The 13,554-nt window shown below is 45.3% G+C and overlaps 1 protein-coding gene across 7 annotated transcripts in view; it reads right to left on the bottom strand.

Moving 5' to 3' along the window:
* LOC120373192 (tight junction protein ZO-1-like) overlaps nt 1-13,554 on the bottom strand; it is a 148,124-nt gene that overhangs the window by 103,124 nt on the left and 31,446 nt on the right. Inside the window, exon 1 of one of the 7 annotated variants that reach the window (XM_039491229.1) lies at nt 8,795-8,838. The exons of the other annotated variants lie outside the window; for them this stretch is intronic. The gene's annotated coding sequence lies outside the window, so the exon portion shown is untranslated. Of the gene's footprint in view, nt 1-8,794; nt 8,839-13,554 lie in introns of those variants that run through there. 7 annotated transcript variants of the gene reach the window in all.

The following is a 13,554-nucleotide window of genomic DNA, read 5'->3' as shown; positions in this document are numbered from 1 at the left end:
ATAGGCATGCTTCCTTGTCTCATGACTAGACCCTGGCATGGGGTCCACAGTAGTGGTACTGGTGAAACTGGACTCCCTGTCTGATCAGAGATACAGTCCTGGGTGTCTCAGGCCAATGTATGGAAGGTTCCCCTGTCTCAATCTGACTGCGGCCTCATGGCAACCTCCATGAGATGCTGTTTGAGACGGAGAGCTTGAACTTCCCAGGTACAGCTTGGGAAGGAGAGGCAGATACTGCACCTGGATAAAATGTGGGCTTCTCCTAAGCAGTAAGGAGAGCACTGGTGCTCATAACTGACTGAGAATGAACATGGTAAGGAGGCACAGATCTTGAACCCAGGCATCTTTGGCATAATCCAGTGCTCAGGCATGGGTGATGGGGGCGGGAGGGGGGGCACAGGGGGGACCTGAGAAAACAGTTCCCAAAGTCTCTTAATTTCCAAAAACTATTACTAAACACTAAAACTACAATAAAAAACAAAAAGAACTATGTACAACTCTAAAAACAGGTGGTGGATTTTTCCCTCAAAGTGCATCAGAAACTAGAGGACACTAGCAGCTCCAACTCGGACTACATGGCATTGAGAAGGAACTCAGGGTGCAGTTGGTCTGCTCTGCCCTTTATCCTTGGACAAAACCATGAGGCAGAGCAATGGTGCATGTGCGGACCACCAAACTCTGCTACTTTCAAATTCTCAAGCTTTAGGGACCATCATTCACAAAAGAACTGAAGGTTGCTCCAGTCTATGGCTGGGGAAATCTAGCTGAGCCCAAACAGCCTATGGAGGGTATGCGGGCAGAGAGTGAGACACTATCACCACACAGTCCAAAGACTATGTTCTCTCAACTCGTATGCATTTTGTTTTACTATAATGCACCAGCCTTATCTGGATACAGTCTTTGCACTGAATCTTTCAGCAAGCATGCAGAGGAATCTTACTCCATTGCATGACAGTGGTAATCACACCAAGTTGCTGCAGTATGTATTAAAATATTTTTTTATGCTCATTTCATCTATGTTGTACATACTGCTTTACTTCTAATCCAAGTTCCCTGGCCTCCCATCCTTTACCTTTTGCTAATTACTAGTTACTTTGTGAAACCCAATCTTCTTGACTATAAAGTTACTCATTCTGCAGCCATCCTTGTCTTGCTTATTTCCCAGGAGATTTCCAAGTGCAGGCACGAGATGCAAATCTAAAAATCGAACCTAGGGATTGTGACACCAAAACAACTTAAAGATATCTTCCAAAATGCCTTGGATATAAGAGCTGCTGCACAGCATTAACTTTCTCTGTGCCAAACACCCAATGGAGTCTAGCCATGAGACATGGAACTTCAAAGAACAGATTTTGCCAGTTAACAAAATAAATTAAGATAGAATAGGCTGAATTCTGTGCTGAATGCCCTTTATTAGCCAATATACTGGGGCATTATATCACCATTTAAAAACACAGGTCCCAAACCTGCAATTGAGTCTCTCTCAGCTGATATGGAGGACTAGGGCCTTTCGTTTTTAAATTAAAAAAAACTAAGAAGCATCTGATCAATTCTACATTTGTTCATCTCGCAGCATGCATCATTCTCACACAATCCAAATATTGAACAAAACGGTGATTATACAAGACAATCCATAGAGGTTCCAATAAATAAGGAAGCTATTTTATCAGTCATGGAGTTTTCTAAATTTCTTTAATCACCTTCCTAGACGTTAAGAAAAGTCTCTATTGCAGCAGTGTGTGTGTCTGTCATTTGGGCCACACAAATAAACCACCTGCTTGTGCTATGAACAGTAATGTTGGTAAGTAGCTATGGGTCAACTAAAGTACCACAAAAATTAGATTTACTTCACTGTGTTCTAGTGCCATAGTATTCTCCTCTATAATATGGCCTCTATAAGCAAATGCAAAATTAAGTATTACTTCAGCTTCTGCTACCCTCGTGTTCACACCTGCTTCTAAAGTCACCCGCCATATTTTGTTCAATTAAAAACTAAACTTAGAAACTACATGTGATTCTACTAACACTTTCCTAATGAGCATTAGAATGGGCTGAGCAAAGGCAGTTTTTCTAAGAAATCAAGAATAAGTTTAGACAACTAGAATCCCAACCTCAATTTTACATTGTCTTGTGTAGCCTTACAACTGATCCCATCATCCACTCATCTTTTCTTTGTAACAATTCTACTAACCCAAGCTGCTAGATATTTACAGCATTAAATCGTCATGCGGCAAATGGGTTCCACTCAAGGCCAATGTGGAGACAGACAACACAATTTCTGACATCACGAATTGTGAGACATGAAGAATTCCAATACCCAGTATTGCTGTTCCAAATAGGATAATATGCACACCCACTATTACTTCCCACCAAGGAAAGGCTGGGGGCGGGGGGGGGGGGAGAGACAGTTACCTGTTCCATAACTGGTGTTTTTCGAGATGTGTTGCTCATGTCCATTCCACATTAGGTGTGTGTGCTTGCCACATGCACCAATGCCAGAAGTTTTTCCCTCAGCAGTATCTGTAGGGGAGAGGCTCTGGTGCCCTCTGCAGTGGCACCTGCATGGTGCAGTATAAGGGGTGCCGCTAACTCCCCCCACCCTCAATTCCTTCTTACCGGAAACTCCGACAGTGGGGAAGGAGAGTGGGTCATGGAATGGACACGAGCAACACATCTGTAAGAACACCAGTTACAGAACAGGTAACTGTCTTTTCCTGGAGTGCTTGCTTATGTCCATTCCACATTAGCATGGAAGCAGGTAGGAGTTCACGGCTGCGTAGATTGTAATACAGCTCTGCCGAACCCAATGTTGTCTCTGGCCTGCTGAGTGATAGCATAATGAGATGTTAATGTGTGGACCGAGGACCATGTCGCAGCTCTACAGATGTCCTGGATTGGAATGTGCGCCAGAAAGGATGCCAAAGATGCTTGCACTCTAGTTGAATGGGCCCTAACATTCGGCAGCGGTAGGACCTTTGCTAGCTCATAACAGGTCTTTATGCAATAGGTGATCCAGTTGGAAATTCTCTGCGAAGGAACCAGAAGGCCTTCATCCTATCCACCATAGCGATGAAGAGCTGGGTCGATTTCCGGAAAGGCTTGGTACGCTCCAAGTAAAACACCAAGGCCCTCCAGACGCCCAGTGCGCGTAGACGCCTCTCCTCAGCAGTCTTGTGCGGCTTAGGACAAAACACTGGCAGGAATACGTCCTGGCTCATGTATAAGGAAGATACTGCCTTTGGCAGGAAGGCTGGGTGGGACCGCAGCTGGACCTTGTCCTTATAAAACACTGTGTAAGGCGGTTCCGAGGCCAAGGCATTAATCCCTGAGACTCACCTTTCCGACATCACCGTCACCAGGAAAGCCACCTTCCAGGACAAGTAGGAAAGGGAGCAGGAGCCCAGCAGCTTGAAAGGCGAGCCGGTGAGCCTGGAGAGGACCAGGTTAAGGTCCCACTGCGGGACAGGAGCCCATACCTCCAGGTAAAGGCTCTTGAGGCCGGAACCTGACAGGTCATGAGAAAAGACCATCTGACCTTGGATTGGCTGGTGGAATGTGGAGATGGCCGCATAGTGCACTCTGATGGAAGAATGCGCCAGACCCTAGTTCCTGAGCTGCAGTAAGTAGTCCAAGATGGACCGCACTGAAGAATGCAAGGAAGAAATGCCACGCTCCGACGCCCAGCAGGAAAACCTTGTCCCCTTGGCCAGGTAAGTTAGTCTTATGGATGGTTTCCTACTTCCCAAGAGGATCTGCTGGACCTCCTCCGAGCAGGTACGCTCCTCTGGGTTCAACCATGGAGCATTCACGCTGAGAGGTGTAGAGACCCGAAGTTGGAGTGTAGGAGCCAACCGTGATCCTGTGTCAGCAGGTCTGGACTGAAAGGAAGAGATCAGAGTGGCCACCACCATGTTCACGAGCGTGCCGAACCAGTGCTGGCAAGGCCTGTTGATGTACAACATCGAGGCCATATTGACCATCAGGACTCCCACCACTTTGCCCGACAGGTGCAGCAGGAAGCCCTCATAGGCCAGTTGGACCACTCTGAGCTCCTTGCCATTTATGTGTAACCATGTCTCCTCCTCCCCTAGGTTCGGAGGTGTCCAAGGTGCACCCCCCAACCAAGGTCCAAAGCATCCGACACTAGCTCAACAGATGGAACAGGACTGTCGAACGGGACTCCTTCCAGGACCTTCTCATGATCCGTCCACCACTGCAGCAAGGTGAGGACCGCCAGAGGAATGGTTACGATCTTTTCCAGGTGGTCTCTGGATTGGAAATAGGTCAACGCCCGCCATTACTGCAGTGGCCGCATGCAGAGCCTGGCATGGCGGACCATCTATGTACAAGCTGCCATGTGGGCTAGTAGGCACAGGCACACCCTGGCCGTTATCAGGGGAAAACAGACACTTCCGCAGTGAGGTCCGTCAGGGTCTGAAACCTGTCCAATGACAGGAACACTCTCGCCCAGGTCAAGTTGAGCACAGCCCCAATGAATTCTATCCTTTGAACTGGACCTAACATGGACTTTTTGTGGTTGAACAGTAGTCCCAAGGAGCAGCACGTGGTTTGTACTACAGTGATGTCACACTGGACCTGAGCCTTGAAGTTGCCTTTGACCAGACAGCTGTCGATGTTTGGTTAAATCTGGATACCCCAACACCTGAGGTAGGCCGCAACTACCACCATGCACTTGGTAAAACACTATTGGTACTGTAGCCAGGCAAAACAGAAGGACCGCAAACTGGTAGTGGCCGAACCAACCATAAAACAGAGGAAGCGTCTGTATCCTAGGAAGATCACTATGTAAAAGTATGAGTCTTTCAGGTCGAGGGCAGCATACCAATCTCCTGGATCCAGGGAGGGGATAATGGAGGCCAGGGAGACTATGCAAAACTTTAGCTTCCTAAGGTATCTGTTGAGGTCTTGCAGGTCCAGGATGGGACGCAGCCCATCCTTGGCCTTTTGGATCAGAAAATACCGGGAATAGAAACCCTTGTTTCGGTAAGGAGGTAGGACCGCCACCAGCCACACCTCTAAGAGCCCCTGAACCTCCTGTTCAGGGACCCTTCTCATGAGAGTCTTCTTGAAGAGGGACGGGGGAGAGGGATGGAAATATATTAGAGGGCGTAGCCATGTGCCACCATACTGAGGATCCAGAGGTCCGAAGTTATCGACAATCATGCTGGGAGGAAAAAGGTAAGGCAGTTACAAAATAATTGGGAAAAATCGGATCCAGGAAATAGACTGGTAGGTCGCCCTCAGGCATACCCTCAAAAAGACTTTTTAGCTCCTTGCTTGGAGTGGGTCACGCCCAACTGGGCAGAGGGTGGGAGCAAGTGGCTCATGAGCCATCTATAGCCCTGGGGCTTTTTGTGCAGCAAGTCCTGTTGGGGATGGCTCTTTTGTCCCGGGGAAGTTACAGTTTGAACTGCTTACGTGCTGGGTCCAGAATGTAAAGCCCCAGAGTTTTTAGGATGGTTCGGAAGTTCTTCAGCCCATATAATTTGTTGTCCCTCTGCTCTGCAAATGGGGCCTGGCCATTGAAGGGGAGGTCCTGCTGAGCCTTGGAGGACAACCCAGATAGGAGCAGCCAAGACGCTAATTGCATGGAGATGGCGGATGCCATGGTGCAGGCAGCGGAGTCTGCTGCGTCAGATGGTGCTTGAAGGGCCGCCCTGGCAGCAGCCGTACCCTCATTGAGGATCACCTGGAATTCTTTACAGGAACCTTCCGGGAGGGCATTCTCTCAAACTTGGCCACAGTCTGCTACATATTAAAATCGTAGCAGCCAAAGAGGGCCTGGTGGTTGGCCACCCTCAGCTGTAAGCTAGACAAGGAATAAATTTTCCGTCTGAACAAGTCCAATCTCCTGGTGTCTTTATTTTGGGGGGTAGCTCTGGGTTGCCCCTGGCATTCTCTGTGGTTAATTGCCTTGACCACCAGGGAATTTGGGACAGGATCGGAGTAAAGATATTCATGCCCCTTAGGTGAGGAAAAGTACTCACGCTCTGCCCTTTGGAAATGGGAGGCAGAGAGAAGGGGATTTGCCACAAGGTGTTGGATATCTTCAGTACCCCTTCGTGAAGGGGAAGGGCCACTCTAGCAGAGGCTGTGGAGAAGAGGATGGCGAACAGGGAGTCCGCTTGCTCCTTCAAATCCTCCACCTGCAGGCTAAGGTTGGATGCAACCCTCTTCAACAGCTCCTTGAGGATAGATGGATAGAAGGATGGATGGAACCTGCGGTGCCGGGACGCTCTCCTGTCTCGGCGGCGAGAACAGTGCAATAAGCCTCAATAGGTCCTGCGCCGCCTCAAAAGCCTCTGGGGTGGATGGGAGCAGTAGATGTTCCGATAGGTGCAGTGAGCGAGAGGACCCGGGCTCGATTGCCTCACTTGGGCAGAAGTCAATAAGGCTCCACTTTGAGTCCCCAAGTTGTGGCCCAACTGAGGTGCCACTGGTGGCTGGTCCCTTGGTCTTGCTGAGGGAGATAGGCCTCTCTCCAACCTCTTTTTCTTCTGCGCCAGCGACTGGGACCAGTGCTGAAGGCTGCTATGTTGTCCTTTTCTGAGCCTTTTCCAATTTCAAAACATCTTTTTTGAGATGGAGTGACCACATCTGCATACAATATTCAAGATGTGGACATACCGTGGATTTATATAGGGGCAGTATGATATTTTCTGTCTTATTATCTATCCCTTTCTTAATGAGTCCCAACAATCTGTTTGCTTTTTTGACTGCTGCTGCACACTGAGTGGATGTTTTCAGAGAACTATCCACAATGACTCCAAGATCTCTTTCTTGAGTAGTAACAGCCAATTTAGACTGCCATCATTTTATATGTACAGTTGGGATTATGTTCTTCAATGTGCATTACTTTGCATTTATCAACATCGAATTTCATCTGCCATTTTGTTGCCCAGTCACCCAATTTTGAGAGATCCTTTTGTACCTCTCTGCAGTCTGACTGGGACTTAACTATCTTGAACAATTTTGTATCATCTGCAAATTTTGTCACCTCACTGTTTACCCTTTTTCCAGATCATTTATGAATATATTGAATAGGACTGGTCCCAGAACAGACCTGTGGGGGATACCACTATTTACCTCTCTCCATTCTGAAAATTGACCATTTATTCCTACCCTTTGTTTCCTATCTCTTAACCAGTTACCAATCCATGAGAGGACATTCCCTCTTACCCCATGACAGCTCACTTTGCTTAAGAGTCTTTGGCGAGGCCCTTGTCAAAAGCTTTCTGAAAATCTAAGTACACTATATCCACTGGAACCCCCCCCCTTGTCCACATGCTTGTTGACATGTACAACTTGTCTTTTCACCATTCCTATTTCTAACCCTAAAAGACCAGTTCAAGGAGTAGATATTAGCTTAGCACAGTAATTTATTTTATCAATTTTAGAATACAATGAGAATTTTAGTTCACTCATTTTAAATCTGCAGGTTTTTCAAGATAATGGGGGGCTTCAGTAAAGGAGATGGGGAGAGAGAGACTACCACAATAAGACAAAAAAAGCATTGTTTTTCTAAGGCTTAGTCTTCAAACTTGTCTGATATCTAGCAGACCAAAATATAAATTTCCATTTGAACAAGCCCCCTTTTGGAGACAGAATTTAGACAAATTATTTCCAATTCTAGAAACCATCTTAGAGGGTTGCATGATGTGGCTCAATTTAGAGAAGTGGGAATCTTAGGCTTGGTAACAGTTTTATGCTAAGAATAAACCACACAAATTATACAAATGGGTTAACTAAAATCTTTTTTTATTCAACAGGAATTCCATGTTTGGTTCACCTTCACCTTTATTAATCTAGTTCTTCAGAAAGTAAGATTTGAGAGGAAAGTAGTCCAATAAATCAATCTCCTAGTTAATGATCATGCCAGTTGCAGACTATATTTTCAGTACGGAATTCCAAGGATTGCCAAAATAATTTTTTTAACTGCAACAACTGGAGAGATGAGAAAAAGTACAATATCTATTTGGCTATTAAAGCTTTTAAATAAAGAACCAGTGAAATGCATATAATTCCCAAGCAGAGACAACCACTTCCAGCAAAATCTCTTAAACAGGAATACCACAGTGATTGGCCTTTGCTCCCATTAAGAGTGACTCCCAATTAAAAATATACTACTTTAATAGTATTAAAGATTATTCTGAAGAATTAGTCAGCCAAGTGAGAGTTAAATTAAGAGAAGAGAAACCAAAGGTAACTAATGAACAGTGTTAAATATAACAGGGAGATGAAAGAGAGAATTACAGTAGAACCTCAGAGTTACAAACACCAGAGTTATGAACTGACTAGTCAACCACACACTTGGAACTGGAAGTACAAAAATCAGGCAGCAGCAGACATGACCCCACAAAAAAAGAAGTGGGGGGAAGAGGAGGGAGCAAATACAGCAATCTAAAGGTAGTCTTAATTAAGATACATTATAGTTCAAAGATCTCTCATCCTGGAATAGGGATTATAAATTCTAATTCTATAGTATGAGACAATATATTCATGTAATGTTTAAGAAAAGTTTTGTAAATGAATTCCAATAGTTCATGGATTAGGGACCCAAATTTATGAGGATCCAGGGGCTTCAGTATAGATTTAGGTTAATCCTTCTATTTACCCAATGAGACTCAGTGCTCAGTCTAGAAGATACCATCAGAGATGCTTAGATTTGCAGTTCTCAAACTGATGATTTGTGTTTCCAGAGATAACATGCTTGTTAACAGCAAAAATGTTTTAAAATAAATAAATAATATATAAAAGGTGAGAAATAACAGACCTCAATTCTATTGCCTCTCTGCAAACTTGTGTACACACAGTCAATCCGTTACCTCTCTCTAAAAGAAATGTGGAAGGGAAAAAATTGTAGAATATAAATTTTAAAAATAGGTGGGATTGAGAGGTTCCCCCTCCCTCAGAATAGAGATATAAATGTGTGCTTGGAGGCTGAGGGAAAAAGGGGGAGGAGTGAGTTAGCCAGCAAGAAATTTAAGGGGATGGATCAAAAGAACAAGAAAAGGGAGACTTCAGAATAAAGGGCAGTGTGGAGAAGGGTCTTTGTTTTAAACTGTCTAGATCCTTGGCAAAGGGAAGAGAAGGTTACATCTCATTCAGGTAAAGGGACTAGCTTATTGTCACTAACAAAACTTGGTTTTGTTTTGCTAAAGTTCTTAATAATGAAAATAAGCTTGAGGTTATCTGGCTTCCCAAACACATGTTTTGTTTGTTTATTTAATCTGATTTAATAAGGCAGTTAGTGTTAAATGATTCTCTCTTTCTATACAGCATGCTTTGAGTCACAAGTATTGTTTTACAGGAAGTTAACATGCATATTTTTACTGTACTTAAAACATTTACTTCCTATCTTAATGGGAAAACCAAAAACAGTGAATACAAAGGAAAAACCCCAAAGTCAGCCAACAGGTTGACTGAAAACTAAGCAAACAAAATGAAATTGTATGAAAGTTATCACTAACTGTTCACAAACCTTATCATGACCATTTCTCAAGAGAAAAAAAGTGTTAACATCAAAGTGGGGGAGCACAGTTTGTTTCTAAATACCAGTATGACAAGTCAAAATATAACCCAGCAACTGACAGGGGTATGAAAAACTCACTCCCGAGAGACGTAGCTAAGCTGACCAAAACCACAGTGTAGACACAGCTAGATCAACAAAACAATTTTTCCATGACAATGAAAAGCACTTTTTAACGAGGCTCTCACAGCTGGGTGTAGGTCAGGCTGTCACTGGGAAACATATCCCCAGCGGTGGAGCGCATGCGGTACTGTGGTGGACCAGGAACATGTGAGGAATGTGGGAGGGGAGTTTGGGATGGGCATGGAAGGCAGTTCTGAATGGGTTGCAGGGGGAGGTGAGCATAGATGTGTTCTTCCTGCAGTGCATTCAGGGACCTCACTATGTCAGCATGGTCCTTGAACAGCTGTATAATCTGCTCCTGCCCATTTCCTTTCCTGACTATCCATTCTCAGTTTATCATTGATAGTGAGCAGAGAGCTTGGAAAGAGGCTATCAGCACGATCAGATGATTGTAGCATCTCCCTGACTAGGTCTTCCCTACTCCACCTCATATGTCTCATCATCAGACAGAGCTGCTCAGCCACTGTGCAGGAGGAGACTCTCAAGGCCACATCTACAGAAGCTAAAGAAACAACAGAGGCACTGTTGTGAGTGCACTCACAGCCTTGATTAATACAAATTACATAAATCACTTTCTCAATTTCCCTTGGCAAGCACACAGCACAGTGGGAGCCCTAGCCATGGTGAGTTGGGCATGAGAGGGATGGGGTAAGATAGGACAAATCATGGGGCGGGGGTGTCTCATAATGATTCCCTGCTAGGCACCAAGGGACACTATTCTGAATATTGGTGCCATTTTCCATAGGCAGAGGTGATAGAAGCGCTCTTGAGGGTAACTGAGGGTGCAAGAGTACAGCTCCTGCATGCGTGCAGCTGCAGACCAGGTCAATATGCTGCTAGCCTGCATGCTGCTTTGGTCTTTGCAGATGTAATTGCTTATTGGCGAGGCAAAGTTTCCTTCCAAGGAGGAAGGAACGAGGCAGCTGTCACAAGGAGTCTTCAGCAGAGGATTGCAGAATACCTCCACGAAAGTTTCCTAGAGATTAGTATGGAGCATTCCCGGGACATCCCAGTGTGCATCAACAATCTTTTCCGCAGGGCTCCCTTTGTCTAGCTAGACAGGGGAATGAGAGGCAGATGTATGAAGTCGTACTGTTGATTATTTCTATCCCTTTCCTACCCTGGAAAAAAAAATAGCTCTACCTCATTTCTCCCTGCAGTATTGAAGCATGAGTACTTATCGGAGCTCCCTTCCCTTGCACCAGGTGTGCCAGAGTTAAAATCAGCTCCTGGCTCTCCATGCCACCAGACAACCCTGTTGCCTATCCCCCATCTTCCTCCAACTCCACTTTGTCCTCTGCCTTCACTCCACTGACCACTGCCTCCAGCCCCACAAAAGTATCCACGAGGCAGTCAGTGGTGGATGTGGGGTCACCTCCGGAGATTACATGCAGTTCCTTGTAGAAGTGGCATGTCTTTGGCAATGCACCAGACTGACGATTAGTCTCCCTTGCCTTCTGGGTGCTCGACCCACCTCTGCACCCAGCCCTGCCCCAACTCCATCCCTTCCATGAGGCCTTGCCCTTGCCTGCCCCCATTCCAACCCCTTCCCCAAAATCCCCGCCCCTACTCTGCCCCCTCAATGCCCCTATTCCAACTCCTTCCCCAAATCCCAGCCCTGGCCCCACCTCCTCCCCTGAGCATGCTACGTTCCTGCTGTTCCCCCCCCTCCCTCCGGAGCAGCCAAACAGCTGTTTGGCAGCTGCCAGGCGGGAAGCGCTGGCAGGTAGGCAGAAGAGCGGGGACACGGTATGCTCAGGGGAGGAGAGCTTGGCTACTGGTGGGTGCAGCGTACCCACTACTTTTTCCAGTCCCAGAGCACCCACAGAGTTGGCGCCTACGTGCCTGCCTCAGCTCCTTGATTTTGGCATGGCACTTGTACGCACCTCTCATACCCCTTCAGCTCTATGCCACAAGCAATCTGCCTGTAGCTATCAAAGTTCCTATGGCTGGAGTGGAGCTGCGACTACACAGCCTCCTCTCCCCACAGACCCAGCAGATCCAACAACTCCAACGTACTCCAAGCAGGAGAATTTTTGCTGCAGGGAGTTGCCATAGTCAGCTGGAAAGATGCTATATGAGCTATCCATGCTGAGCAAACAGGAAGAGGAATTTCAAACATTCCCAGGGCTTTAAAGGGGGGAGGGATGCATGCCTGTGTAACTGAACTCCACTGCCCAGCAGCCAAAGTGGTGACCAGAGCAGTCATGATTGGTATTGTGGGACACCTCTTGGAGGCCAATTAGGGTGATATAAGCAACGCAATTTCTACACTGACACTGTGTTGTTCTCACTTCATCGCCTCTCCTCCAGGTGATTTTAGTATGTCAGCACAGCAAGAGAGTTAAAATGGCGGGAGGAACATTGCACTGTGTAGACATCCACTATCTAGTCAACAAAACTGTGTAGTGTAGACATGGCCTTAGAGTAGGGAGAAACAGGGCAGCTCTGATGTCTGAGAATTAAAGACTGGTGAAGAGACAGTAAAGTCAGCTATGAGCACTGAGCTTCCAGCCATCCCCTGCACAGCCACAGGGCAGCCCTAACTATAATCCTCTTCTATCTACCAGTGGCTATGATCCCACTCAGTTTTTCCTCAGCCTCTTCTTACTGGGTTAGGGGAAACTCAACACTCTCAAGATCGGCGGAGCTGTAGTAAAGAGACAGAATGAGTCTGTTTCCATTGCTAGATTAAAAGGCTGCTGGAAGGGGATTAGATATGGGCCTCACCAGCAGAGAGAAAAAAAGAAACAAACAGAACTCAGGTCCAGCGTTAATGACTGTTGACCAGCCCAGAGCTCCCTAGCAGTAGTGGTGTCCACCTTGGAGCTAAATTTAAAAAACAACATTTTTCAAGGTGACCAGGAATGCTCATCCTCATCATGATCCACTTTTCTAGGAGTGAGGCCAGCAGCTCCAAGTTTAATATTTTAGTAGCTCTTCGATTTAATAGAAATATTTCAGTTACTAAGGTCTTCATAAATCAGATATTACAAAAAGATCAAGCATCAAGAACTGTGTAGAGTCCAAAACAAGTTAAACAAAATTCCCTCCACTATCTTCCTGATACATTTTTGAGGTTGAATATTTTAACTAAAAAAAGAAGTTACTTATGTGAAGAAACTATTTAAATTTCAACTAGACATTCTATTTTAAGACATTCAAAAAAGCCATCAAGAGATATCTTTAGAACTAGTCACTTCAGCTAGCTCCAGAGGAATTTTTTTTTTCAAATTTGTCAACTGTTAATACATGCCTAAGATTCTTTTTTAAAGCAAAACAGACCCCCTCAGCAACCTTAATCACAAGGCATCCTCCCCTCCCCGACCACAACAGTACTAGTTGAAATACTCTGTCCAGTAAGATGGAAAGTACTATGTCAAGGGTCCTGGGGTACCTTCTCAATTAAGTCTTCACAGTGTACATTTACTCACCTTTTTAGTATATAGGCCTCTACTAGGCTAGAAAACTATCAGAGCACAAATGATAGAGGCTACATAACACAGCTCTATTTTAAAATATGCATAGTGCCTCTCCATAGCACGGAAATTTTCTATCAAGAATCAGGTTTAAAACATGGCTCTCTAAGAGAAGGCTTGAACAGTCTGAAAATCTAGTATAGACAAGTGTATAGTTAGTGAAGACTAAAACATGGAATGGTCAGCCGACACAAGCAAGCAAGTATTAAAGAGACAAACAAACTGCTCCTCTTTCTAGTGTATATTCTGATTCACAAGTCATAAGTCTAAATTACTATCTGAAATTCAGGTTTACAAACAGAAAAGTGTTCAAGTTTATACAACCTCTAGCTCATCCCCCAACAATTCCATTACTCCCCATTCATTATAGCTTACTGGAACAAAAGTGACTCCACTTAGCAT

Source organism: Mauremys reevesii, linkage group 10 (assembly GCF_016161935.1).
Source record: "Mauremys reevesii isolate NIE-2019 linkage group 10, ASM1616193v1, whole genome shotgun sequence".
NCBI lineage: Eukaryota > Metazoa > Chordata > Testudines > Geoemydidae > Mauremys > Mauremys reevesii.
Note: the sequence above shows the minus strand (reverse complement) of the source record. Positions and strands in the feature narration are given on the sequence as shown.